Source organism: Akebia trifoliata, chromosome 11, assembly GCF_017979445.1.
Source record: "Akebia trifoliata isolate Shusen 1 chromosome 11, ASM1797944v1, whole genome shotgun sequence".
Taxonomy (NCBI): domain Eukaryota; kingdom Viridiplantae; phylum Streptophyta; class Magnoliopsida; order Ranunculales; family Lardizabalaceae; genus Akebia; species Akebia trifoliata.
Window position 1 is genome coordinate 34,227,182 of NC_141385.1, and position 14,186 is coordinate 34,241,367.

Genomic DNA, 14,186 nt, shown 5'->3' on the forward strand with positions numbered 1-14,186 from the left:
TTCCTATCGACTTTCACGTCAAGATGTCCGATATGAGGTCCAACCTTGAGATCGCTCTAGCACGACTCCATATAAAAATTTAGAGTTGTGTTGGAGTGATCATAGGAAGTGCAGAGGAACCATATCCAAACGTGAAAGTGAGTAGATACCATAGATGCTTTTCATTGAGATACGAATCAAGCACCATACTTTAACGTCAAGATGTGCAATATGACGTACAATTTTGAGTTAACTTCAGCATTATTTAGAAATTTATTTATATTTTCAGTATTTTCATTTATTTATATATATATGTTTGAAATCAGGTCTTGCCCATCCCATTGTTCAGATTGGATCAGGGTCGATTTGGTACCAATCAGATAAGGACTTGATCTAGAATTGATCCGGTAAGCTTTGGATTTATTTATTTTATTGGATCTTAATATTAGGATCCAAACCAGATCCAATAACATTTGGATCTGTAACCCAATTTTATGTACCTATTGGTGAGGCAGAACCAAGAATTATCTTTGTATATATAAACAAAGAGAAAATAAGTTACAGCAATATTGAGTTTCCTTATTTAAGGAAAACTCATTGAAAGAAAGAATATACAAAAGAGGAAATTAAGGATTACAATAAACCTAAATGGAAACCAACATCTAAGAAAATCTTATGTGGGCTGAATCAATTCCTTAATGGTAGCTATGTTTGTATTGTTTAACATGCTACATGGAGCATGGAATGAATCATGCTTTGCTTCATTTGCTCCTTCAATCGTGAGATAAGACCAGAGTTTTCTATACTCCCCTTCAAACTGAATTGGGGGGTCAACCACAGGCCAAGTTTGATCCATAAAGTATGAAACAAATCTCGAGGCAATGGTTTTGTAAAGATATCGGCAAACTATTGCCGAGATCGGACGAAACGCGTAACCAAGGATCCAAGTGCCACCTTCTCGCAGACGAAGTGGTAGTCAATCTCAATATGCTTCGTACAAGCATGAAATACAGGGGAGTGCACTAATGCTATCACAAAACAGCACTGACGGATGCAATTGAACAATGCTAAGATCACAAAGAATGAAACACAACCAAGTGATTTCAACTGTTGTAGATGCCATTGCACGATATTCCGCTTCCGCGCTTAAATGAGCTACAGTCAGCTACTTCTTAGTACTCCAAGAGATACATTTTGAAACAAGGAATGTGCAATATCCAGTCGTAGACTGTCTAGAAGCTGGGCAACCAGCCCAATCTGCATCAGAAAAGGCATAAAGATCTAGATTACTATTGGAGAGAATTCAAAGACAAAGACTAGGGTACCACTAACAAAACGCAAAATACGTATCACCAATCGAAGATGATCATTAGTTGGATTGTGTATATATTGACACACCCTATTCATAGTGTGAAAGATCCGGTCTGGTCATCGTGAGATATTGCAAAGCACCTACAATGCTTCAATAATATGTGGCATCAGGATAAGTAGCATTATTACCTTTGAGGCTCATCAACTTAACTGCCATTGGTGTTGAAATGCTTTTAAGAGTCCATACCTGCCCAATGAAGAAGATCACATGCATATTTGGATTGAGAGAGAAACAAGCCTTCAGGAGTATGATACCCAAAAAATAATGCAACGAACCAAGGTCTTGCATTGAAAATGTACGGCCAAGAGCTTGTACTAAATCATCAAGTAGAGATTGGCTGTCTCCTGTGAGAATTATGTCGTCTACATATAAGAGGAGAACCATAGTAGACCCGCCATGTTTGTAAACAAAGAGAGATGAGTCTACAACATTGCAAAAAAATCCACATCTAAGCAAAAATGTGCTAAAATAGTCAAACCAAGCTCGTGGAAGTTGTTTAAGACCATACAAGGCACATTTTATATGACACGCAAAATCAAGCTTAGAGGAATCAACAAAACCCGGAGGTTGAGTCATATAGACTAGTGCTCGTAAATGGCCATAAAGGAATGCATTTTTAACGTCCAATTGATGAATAAACCAACCTTTCACGGTAGCAATAGTTAGAACAGTGCGGATACTACCTGGTTTAATAACAGGGCTGAAGGTTTCACAAAAATCCACTCCTTCCTTCTGATTAAAACCTTTGGTAATAAGGCGGGTCCTGAGTCACTCTAGCCCACCATCAGCCCGTAACTTGGTACTGAAGACTCAACGACAACCCACAACATTCATGTTGGAAGACTGAGGATCAAGCTCCCAAGTATCGTTAGTAGCAAGGGCATTCATTTCTTCAAGGACAGCCATTTTCCAACCATTGTATTTTAGAGCAGGTTCAGTGGGTATTGAAGAGGCCAAAAGAGCATATTTTAGGTTAGGTTAGACAGTCCCAACTTTGCTTCGGGTGGTCATAATATGAGATGCCTCAATGGTGGGGTTAGTAGGTGATATAGAAATGGGTTGAGCCAATTCAATTATTGGCTGAAATAGGCTGGGGTGCAGGTGCAAGACTATGGTCACCATGTGAGAATGGTGCAATGGGTTCAAGTGTTGGTGTTAAGGTCAGAGCTATTTGGGTGGACAACTCTTGGGCTGGTGGATTGATAGAAGAAGACCCATAATGGATTGGATTTTGGTTAGCAACAAATTGAGGTTCAGTTGGGCATAAAATTGGTGTGCATGGTTGATTCTCCAAAGAGAGTGATCTAGAAAATAGACGAGCATGATCAGGTGGCATTGGATCAGGTGGTGGGTTTTAGTCATTATCATTGGGATCCAACCATTCATAAAAATCGAGATTTCTCCCTCTACCTGTTCAACAACAGAATTATTGGTGAATAGTGCAAAAGGAAATATCATTTCATTGAACACCACATGACATGATACATAAACACGTCCTGACGAACGATGAAAAAATCAGCAGCTTTTGTGCTTGTCGCTATAACCAGGAAAAATGCATGGTAGTGATCGAGGCTCAAAATTATTTGTTGCATAGTTGCGTAAGTTAGGAAAACAATGTGACCCAAAAGCTTTCAATATTGAATAATCAATCTTTCTTTGAAAAAGAAAAGGTTACGGACATGCCAGATTCAAAGTTGGTGATAGGGAAAAGTCCACCCAATAAGAAAAGATGCATGTACATCATTATGCCTCAATATATTTCTGAATAATCCAAACGGTTGCCAAACCATCTCTACTCAAGGCGATGTTAATGAAGTTTTATATCTATGTATTTGGAACGGTTAAAAATAGTGTTCTAGAAATCAAAATTTGGAACGGCTAAAAACCGTTCCAAATATGCATTTATATAACAAAACACACTACCACAAAAAAAAAAATTCTTAGACATCGATTTAAAATCCGATGTTTGTAAGAGTGATGTCAGACTTTAGGCATTGGTTACAAACCAATATCAAAATAGTCATAAACCGATTTCTAAAGTAGTCATAAACCGATAGCTAGGCTTTTAAAAACAAATTTAGTTTTTAACCTTTTTGTTTCTACACACCTATTACTCGCGGTCAAAATAGACCTAAATAGAGAATATCGAGGTTCTCTATCACATTAATTTATACACAAAAGGAGTTACGATGAGTCATAATTTACAAATCCAAAATCACAATGCATTGATAAACCCTTCGCAATCGTTACACAAGCACAAGTGCCTACAAGGAAGCAAAATGATAGAAACCTCCTTACGCTTGCATGCCCTGCAAGCCATCTTCCCACCCTTGCCGGGATTCCTAGATCCATCCGGATTGACGCTCAGATGGTTGTTCCAGTCAATATAAGAGGCCGTGTTGTCAACTTCACTATCCCCATAGCCTTCTTTCGCTTGATCAGCACCCTGTGTAATGGAAAAACACAAAATTTTAAAGGTCAAGATACATGTATCCCGAGGTTACATCAAGTGTCCCTAGCAATAGCATAAATCCAGACCACTTGACTTCGTGTTTTAATGTTTGGATTTTAAGCTTTTTCATAGTCAAGCAGATTCAAATAAGCCAATATATAAGTACCATTTCTAAACGAAGAATGAAATTTTTTGTACCAGATCTTTTGAACACAAATTTGTGAGGAGCTGAAGTAGACCATGTAAATCCTTATACTTTTATATCTTTGCTTCGCTCAGCAAACTGCTTGAAAGGCTCAGCGATATCTAAGAAGATAGTAAAAATTTACAGTCACAGTAAGGAAGGCACATCTCAAGCAATGTTTAAACAATCCGGCCTCAAGGAGAGGCATAAAATTCTACCTAAGAGGCTTAAGCCTTGACTTGTTTATAAGAGGCTTAAACCTAAACTTATTGACATCGATAAGCGTTGAGGCTTAGGCAACACTTAAGCCTCGACTACAAGTACGTACAAGAATCACACGAATAAAAATTATTCTTGTTCAATTTTTATCCTATAGTTTTCCTCAAAATGGTCCTAGTTATCTTCTATGCCAAAACAACCTTGATTGAGAATATTTATATCATCTTCATCCCATAAGGTGCAATGGTCCAAGGTGGCAAACACCTCCTCTAATCCTCCAAGGAGTGGCAGATATATCAATAATACTTGGAGCAGCAAAGCATGTGCACCAATCATTTCTAAGAAGGATTTTAGTCCACTGTGGGATGTATGTGTGGACATGTCGAAATATCTTCTCTCTCATTATGGTCACCAACAACATTTATCTTTCCATTTTCTTTCCTTTTAGCACCACATAGAGAAAACTGACAAAATAAGAAGTACTTGGTTTAGAATGTCCAAGACAGTCTTCAAAATTCTCTACACCATTGAAATTTCAATTGAATAACATTTTAAGGAATAGTTTCAAAAAAAAAAAAATTGCATTTTATATTAATATGACTTTAGTATAGATGCAGAACGGTCATTAGAAAAAAGGCAAGTTTCCAGAGAAGCTGTTTTTCTGTTTCTATTTCTCTTCTTTCCTTTCTGTTTTTTTCTTTTCTGATTGGTAATATTCTTTCTTTCTTTAATGTTTCTTTCCTTTCTATTTTTTTATTATGTTCAAGCAAAAAATGTTCACATGTATTTAACAATTAGATACACCATTTGTACCCATATTTTTTTGGTACATATCTAATACGACATGTACCAAGTGAAGAAATTAGAAAAATGTGGAACAATACCTTGTGGATATTGTGAGAAAAGTAAAGCTGAAGCAATCGTATGTAGAAATTAACAACAACTGCAGTGTCTTTAACCTCCAAGAACACAACTAGCCCATCCACCCAGTCAACAACGAATTTTAGTAACACACAAACAATTGCAGATAGACTAAACAGCAAATGTTAGGATCAGTGTAGACCAATGAACCCTTTGGCCATACAGTGGAATAATATAAACATCAATGAAAAGATCTAGGAGATATGATGCCAAATACAAGGAAATACAAAAAATCATGAGGCCTATAAAGTAGGTCAATTATGAAAAACACTTGTAATGCAAGAACGAAGTGAACAAATTCAATACCTCATGTTTGTAAAATTCTAGAAGAGTTAGGATAACATAGTGGTGGGGTTGAAACATATCAAATTCTTACTTGAGGATGAGCAGTTAGTGAGAACAAACTTCTTCCATTTGCAAAAGCATTTGCTAAATTATGCCTTGAATCCTGCAGAAAAATGCAACTTTGTTAAAGTGATTCTTCTTTAAGTAGCTAAACAAATAAAAAAATTCAAGTTAATAGTATCTAAATGTAAAGGGGTTTTGTTAATGTGTGCCCTAAGGGCACATGTTAACATGCATTAAATACACCTTGGAAATAAGCATTTGAGGGTAGTTTTGGTGGAATTTTTTTCTGAGGAGATTTTTGTAGGAAAATAAAGTTTGGAGGTGTATTTAATGTATCTTAATGTGTGCCCTTGCTGCACAAGTTGACAGAATGGGTGACATGTCATCGGGTTTTGAGTGAAACATGCCATTGGACAGTACTGCCATGCCACAACATGAGCCTTCATGTGCATTACATCTCATGCATCAACACCTTGAATGACAGGTGCCATGTAAGAGCTGACATATGGCATTAGAATCAACATGATGCCGGTACACTAACACCATCTTCTTTCAAATTTTAGGCAACAACACCAACAATAAATAATAATAATAAGCAGTTCAAGGGACTTCCATGTATTGACCATATGAGCCTGTGCATCTTAGTCTTTTGTGAATGTGTTCCAATGTATAGGACTTAAGCAATGTGAAACATGCAAAAGAAAAAAAAAAAAAAAAAACGCAGGAAATGGTATGGTGCTTCCCGAGTAAACCACAAGATAAGAGCAACTAAAGTTTCAAAAAGATGTGCAGCATTTTAAGCATATAAGAAAATCCAAGTCTCACCAATGTAATAAGGTGAACACAAACATTCCTTCGTCGAACAAGTGCAGGAAGTAGCTGGTAACAAGTAAGTGCCTTCCAAAAGAAAAAAAAAAGTATAACCTGAACCAGTACTTGAAACATATAGAATTGTAAAGTAAATCCAACAACAACAACAATTATACGAATAATAGTATCGTACCTGCAGAGCCTTCTCTCTAGGATATGAAATAAGTGTCACCATGGAAATACGAACAATAACTCAAATTTTCTATTGTATCTCTTCTTAACAACCAATGAGCACAAAATAATCGAGGAACCCTTGTTTTTTCCCCTGAAAACTCTTGCTTTCAAAGGTTTAGGAGGTTGAAAAAAGGGAGTGGTGATCAAGGGGTTTGCATATCAAGTCATTTTTTATTAGTCGCTCATAGAAGACTGTGCTCAAGGGATCTGTTGTCAATTTGAAATAGAGGGGTATCTAAAATATTCAACAAAACCCATGGAATATATATGGAAATAGTAAAGGTATGGCGTCTTTCACTTACAGCTTTGTCGGTCTCAATTAGTTTGTTCCACAATTTGTCGATCATCTTACTGATTTCCCCATCCTTCCCTTGATGAAGAGGGTTTCGCCTACGGTGGTGATCTCTCTCATTTCAGATTTCTTCCTACAGCAGTGACCCAATGGAATATTCATCCTTGCCTGATTTTCCTAATAAATTCTAATGTAATCTCCAAGTTCAAGACATCAAATAAAGTGGGGTCATTTGAAAGGAGATTATAAGTGGAATTCATGGCCAATTTCAGAAAACATCATCGAGAAGAAACATTTAATATTTAGGGAATATTACGGATTGTCTCAAAATGCTCTAAACAAGATTTTTTTTTAAAATTCAAATTTAACTACGTGAAATAGGAGGCTTTGCCACCATATCACTTCGGGATGAGTGCATCACGATAAATAACTCTAAATAGATTCGAACTTAATTAAATGGGAAAACTAGAGTTCAAATCCAAGAAAAATAAAAAAAGAACAATCTTGTAACATTTATTAAATTTATCACAGACAGGATCATCTGACCTATTTCTACACCAAAACCTTGTTGTGTGGTCATGGCTACCACAACACAAGAAATAGAGAGAGTAAATTCACTGGGAGATTGGACTACACTCAGATGAGAATGCATAGAAATAAAATAGGCACTTATAACTTCTACTCTCAAGCTATTAAATCAAAACTATCATGCACGGTGAACACAACTAGCATAACAATGCAAGTGAATGGAATTAAAAAAAACAATGGTTCTGTTCAATCTAACATCTAGCACATAATAAATAAAAAAAACTTGCATTAGCAAATAGTGTAGCAAAAATACTATGCTAAACCACAGAGTTAGCAAGTCAAACTAGTACTGAGTGAAGTCACATAAGCAACTAGTGTTGCTGAGATCTACAACCTTTGCTCTAGGGATTGGAAGTCAAAGCACCCCCCCATGGGTAGAACCAGACCAGATATATTAACTAAAAATGGTAAGCTTACAGATATCTAGATCTTCAAAATGAAGCATTCTCTTCAATGGTGATAACTAGTAATCCGACTCTGTACTTACTTTAATATAAATGCAGGAAATCCAATCTTGTTTATCACCAAAGACTTGCTAAAATGAAAGTAAATATTAACAGTTAACATAAATGTAGCAAGCCAAAATAGCCACTTCCACTTCTCACTACCCACAGTCGCGCACACATATGCTCAGCCCACACTGCCACCACCTTCTTTCACATGCAATAGTAGCGAGTTGTTGCCATTTCATGTCCACAATAGCAGCTGCCATTGTTTTTTTTTTTTTTCCGATCATGCCATATGGTTGTTCACAGCAACCCCATCTAACACCCTTACTTTGTTGCCATCACAAACATGGAGAACATGGAGGCATTTAAGCAATAGCAGCTTGAATGCCTACAACAGAATACAAACTATGTATCTAACCAATTGTGTACCTTTTCAAGTTCGTCTTCCACGACTTTTGCAATTTCATTCTTTTGCTCAAAGGTATCGTCCAGATTAAGCTTTGGAACACTTGTTTTGATCACTAAGAAAATTGGAAAAAAAAAAAGTAAACTCAATCATCAATTAAGACAGATCAATATCAATATGTTGTATATTAAATGTAACTTTTGAGTTTGTGATTCATACCATAATTTATTCATCACAATAGAATGGATTGTCCCCTTATTCTTTTAGGAAATATCGTAGCCAATATACAAAAGAAGAAAAACATGCCTACAAAGCTAATACTACGAAGACATGCCTTAGAACCTACAAATTTTAAAATAAGTGGTTTTACTTGTTAACTGAAGCAATTACTGTCTACAAAGCGCCCTCCACACTAAGGGAGATTCAAGTAAAGAATGTTGAATGGTTGGAAGGTTTGGAATGGGAGATCAAAATATCAAGGAATGTCTACAACCCCTGTTCCATCAGGTAAACTCTTATTTTTTAAAACCAACATTCAGTCTAGATTTCAATGCTACCTCACCTTCTAAAATATAAATATTTTTAATTTCAAATGAAAAATAACCATTTTTCGGATTAAATTTCTCTATGACGAGAAAATCAAATTCCTACACATTGAGACACATGGCATAGATAGTAGTGGATCAAAGCTCGTAGAATTTAAACACATCTTCTACTCAGATGTTAAATTTGAGAAGAATTGGCCAAATCTTTCTGCGTTACACACAACACGCGCTTGAAAAATATATATTGATATGTCATCTTATTTTTCAAAATGTAAAAAACATATAAAACTTAATATCATAAAAATGGGATAACATACCATGTCAACGTAGATGAAAGACAATTTACAATACGATTGACCTAACATAGACCAATAAAAAATAAATAATTAATTTAATAAGTAATACAATATAACCTTAAATCTTGATAAACCATAATTATTTCATGTACTTAGTAGTATCTACAATAAATGTCATATTTATCTATACATGTGAAGAGAATTTAAACTTGACCACAGTCATAGCCTTGAGGTAATTTTCATTCATTGTTCATGTTTTAAAAGAAAAAGTAAATTCATGATATGCATTATAAATATATGATTTATTTGCACATTTCATCCTATGGACATTTGTGTACAATGTTTTGAATATAATGTCAGAATGATATTTTTGACATTATATCAGAATGTATTGTATATAATGTCGGAATGATTCTTCTGACATAAGATAAAAAAAAAAAAATAGACAATGTCAGAAGGATCATTTTGATATTAAATTTATAAAAAAAAAAAAATTATATCAAAAGAATTCCTTATGTACAATTTATATTTGATCCTATATGGATACTTGAATATAATGAATAAATACAATGTCAGAAGTATCCTTTTGACATTCATTAGAAAAATTGCTTATATCAAAATGATTTATATGGATACTTTTAGTATAATAAAAAGATCAAAATATTTCAATAAAATTATCTTTGTACATTTCGTCCTATAGACACTTGAATATAATGTCAGAAGGATCTTTTTGGACATTATATTATAATGCATTTTTTAAAATGTCAAAAGGATCCTTCTGACATTAGATTAGAATGTATTGTATACAATGTCAGAATGAGTCTTTTGACATTAGATCAAAATGTATTGTATAGGATTAAATGTATAAATGAATCCTTCTTAATAAATGTTGATTCTTGTAATAATGAGTCTATAACATTAAAACGTACACTTGAATCATTGTCATAAAGTAAGTTTTTTATATGAATTGAATGTTACAATGATCCTTTTAAAATTGTCTAAAACACATTTCAATCTCATGTCAGAAGATGAAGATGTAAATACATTAAACTATTAATCAATATTAATAAATTAAATATATAAAAAAAATTCCTTAAACGACAATAAAAAAGAATTTAATTGAGCTATTAATCAATAAAAATAAATTAAATGTGTAAAAAAACTATAATTACTAAAATAAAATGAAATTTAATTTAACTATTAATTAACTATAATGTACCTCAAAATCCAATGATTTTGTTGGTTTAAATATCTAAAAAAAAAAAAAAAACACAATTGCCTAAACCAACATGAAGGAATTTAGTTGAGTCATCAACAAGTACAAATGTAGGTTAAAATATAAAAATTATAAAATATAATAAGGAATTTAATTGAGATATTAATCAAAATTTTTTTTTAAAATATGTAAAAAAATAAAATTAATCCTAAACAAAATGGAATTTAGTTGAATTATTAATCAATCACAATGTATACAAAATTAACCCTAAAAAAATCCATGATTTTTTTGGTTTAAATATGTAAAAAAATAAAAAATAAAAGCAATTGCCTAAACCAACGTGAAGGAATTTAGTTGAGACGTCAATAAGTACAAATGTAGGTTAAAGTATAAAAAAATATATAATATAATAAGGAATTTAATTGAGCTATTAATCAATAAAAAAAGTTTTAAATATGTAAAAAAAAGTAAAATTAATCCTAAACAAAATGAAATTTAGTTGAACTATTAATCAATTACAGTGTATACAAAAATAATCCTAAAACAAAAAATAATGAAGTTGAACTAGTAGCCAAACAAATGTAGGTTTAAATATGTAAAAACTAAAATTACCTAAGAGAGGAGAATAGTCAATAGAGTAAGAGTTTTCCTCTCTTAAATGATGAAAGGAGATGAAGATGTTTCAGACCAAGAGTTGGAGAAGACGAAGTGCAGTTGACCAAGAGTTTCCCTTTCTTTTTACTGTCGAGTAAGAGAGTGAATCCAAAGATATACTTGGATTTGAGAGATGGAGAAGACAAAGTACTGTCAAGCAAGAGTTTTCCTCTTTTTATTGTCGAGAAAGAGCATGTATCTAAAGATTTTCTTGGATTTAAGAGATGGAGAAGGTGAAGTTCTGTCGAGCAAAGGTTTCCCCTCTTTTTACCATCGAGCAAGAGAGTTACTCCAAAAATTTACTAGGATTTTGAGTTATTCTAAAGGTTATAATTGTAAATGCATACTTAAAATAAAAAAAAAAGGTATTTTCAGTACAAAATATTTACTTTTTACTGTTTTGGTAAAAAAATTAATTCTGAAAACGGTAAATTTACTATTTTCGAAATTAATTGCTACAGTTTACCGTTTTTAATAATTAATTATGAAAATTATACCATTTTGGTAAATTTCTCTAATAATTATCTATTTAAATAAAAAAATATTTTTCTTACCTTATGAGATGCTAAATTAATTTTATATTAAAATTTTACTAATATATTATTTTCTTTTTAAGTTTCAATGTAGGGCTCTTTTAATATTGTTTTGGAAACTAATCATTTTTTGGGGAATCCGAGGCCTAAGGGTGGATTTGAGGCTTTTATTTTTAAGTTTTTTTTATTTTTTATTTTTATATTTTTTTACTTTAAATAGAATAGATTAAATTTTTTTTAAAGTCTAAATGGGAGTGTGTGTCGACTGATTATTATATATATATATATATATATATATATATATATATATATATATATATATATTTTAAGTTTCAAGATAGGACTTTCAAAAAAAAAAAAAAAAAAAATTGGAAAGTAACCAATGCCAACATGTCCAACGCATAATGGAGTGTGATAACATTTCTTTTGAAAACACCTCCCACTTCCAACGTGTAAGGAGGTGTGTGTAATTTTTATTAATAATACTAATTTTTTAATTTTTTTGAAATTATCATAATAAGTATTAAAAATTATGTTTTTGGAGGCCTTAGACGATTGCCTAAATGGTCTTATGCTTGAACTAGCCTTGATAGTGCTAGAAAATTGTAATTGAGTAATCATAAGTCATCATAGAGTATGCCAAAAATAACTTACAAAACAAGTATCCTTGCTTGAAGTAAAATTCCTCGGAACACCATGCAAATGGACAATCTTACAAAAAAAAAAAAAAAAAAACTTAATCACATGAGAAGCATAATTAGTATTTTTGTAAGGAACAAAATATGTTCTCTCAGAAAATCAATATATACATAAATAGTAATAGTGAAACTAACAATCGTCCCGATAACTTGTTTCCATTTATATTTGATTAGAGCGTTTTTTTTTTTCTCTTGCAACTATATTTTAAAGAGGTGAATCGTTAATGGACTTCAGATAGCAAATCGTAGTGCTATCAGTAGCAGTATGGCCAAATCATGATGATATTGGGGGGTTTGGTTATAGCAAGATATGGGTCAAAGATTGATTGATCTATTGGAGATAAAAGATGTGAGTTTTTATAAATATTCAATATCCGATAGTATATAATTAACAATTAGGAAGCGTTTCTTGACGTTGACCTCAATCTACCAAAAGATAGATATCTGGCAAACAATTAATTCCTCAATCTACCAAGAGATAGATATCTGACAAACAATTAATTTAAAGATTTGATTTTTCTTTTTCGTGGACCACTTTATCTCAAGTGGAGTGGGTACGGTGTCAGTGTTAATTTCATTGCTTCCATGTTTTTCTTGACTTGTAAGAAATTACGTAGATATTTACTAGAGTAAAGATGGAGAACATCGTCGTATTCCTATAAAATACGAACGGTGTCTACGTGGCACCTTTTGATAGTTAAGTGTTTAAAATGAGAGCGGATCCGATCTGTAGTGCATCTTCCCTATAGTGCCTTTTAATTAGTAAATATTGAAATCTTGAAAACAAAATTAGACAACTCAACCTTGTATAAATCATGGTGTAGATCATGCTTCAAAAAATAAATTTTTTTGAGTCCGATGAAAACTTTGAAGATGGGACGGCCCATGTCATCCAATTTTTTAACAAAACAGATTTTGTGGTTACGTGACGTGAGTGTCCTTCAATCATGCAATATGGGTACTGCAGGAGGACACACTAAAGAGGTTCCGCTCCCATTTAAAATAGATTAGGTTCCTAATCAAGCTGTTTTCTACAAGGCACACAGCTCAATGTGTTTAACTCCAACTAACAAGTACCATGTAGACATCGTTTGTGGTTAACAAAACCCTTCTTGATCACGACTTATATCCTTTGTATTAGACTCTTAGAGGTCCAACGAAGTGTCAAATAAGAATCCAATGAACGAACATCTGCTATTGAAGAAAAGGGTTTGATTCAATCTGAGTGGCATTAGCATACCTACTCCAAATGTGGTAAGATAACTTTTGGTTGGATTCAGATAAATACCCTATCTGATAATGTTCCAATTCGATATCTCATTGGATTCATTCAGGTCCAACCATAACCTAATTTGATAGGACCTGATCCTATAAAATAAGGGAAAGATACAACTACTATATATAATATATATTTTGCTTAAATATTTGTAGTTTATTTAAATTTTGTATAGCAAATTGGATTTTTCTTATTCTTGACTTCTTCCCAATGTTAATGAATCGGACTTGATTTCTAATATTGAGATGTGATAAAATAAAAAAAAAAAAAAAAAAAAAAAACCAATCCAATAAATGCCAAATGTGATCCTTGGTGGACCAATACCGAATCTGATCCAATCCTTATCGGATTGGTACCAAATCGATCTTGATATGATATGGACCCGATCCATTGATAGCCTACTCCTCTACCCCAGATCACATCATGGTTTTTAAACTTGGTATTTCGTCTCATCTCATTCAGTTCTGATATCGCGTCGTCTTTGACGAGTTTTCCGATACGTTTGAGACATCTCATGAGACAAATCAATAAATTCAACTGTGACTCGTAAATCTCGGTCAAAAAATGACTTTGTGAGTTGGTCTCGTTTAACTCTGATACCGAGTTAATTCGGGCGTTACATCTCGGTCTTGGACGAGTTTAAAAACCATGGATGACATAGAGGGGAGGGATAAAAGTATTCCATCATTTTTTGCACTCCGGAGTTAACCAAAA

The 14,186-nt window shown here is 33.1% G+C and overlaps 1 long non-coding RNA gene across 9 annotated transcripts; it reads right to left on the reverse strand.

The window, feature by feature from the left end:
- Positions 1–3,332: 3,332 nt before the first annotated feature.
- On the reverse strand, positions 3,333–8,769 carry LOC147391342 (uncharacterized). 9 transcript variants are annotated; one of them, XR_015183352.1, is made up of 6 exons: positions 8,278–8,769; positions 6,301–6,944; positions 5,504–5,575; positions 5,091–5,179; positions 4,002–4,109; positions 3,333–3,797 (listed from the first exon to the last, which is right to left on the reverse strand). It is a non-coding gene; the product is annotated as an uncharacterized LOC147391342 (long non-coding RNA). The 9 variants fall into 9 exon arrangements; XR_015183347.1 differs by having other exon boundaries at positions 3,337–3,797; positions 4,002–5,179; positions 6,301–6,372; positions 6,822–6,940; XR_015183345.1 differs by having other exon boundaries at positions 3,339–3,797; positions 4,002–5,179; positions 6,301–6,372; positions 6,822–6,944.
- Between the last annotated feature and the right edge of the window lie 5,417 nt (positions 8,770–14,186).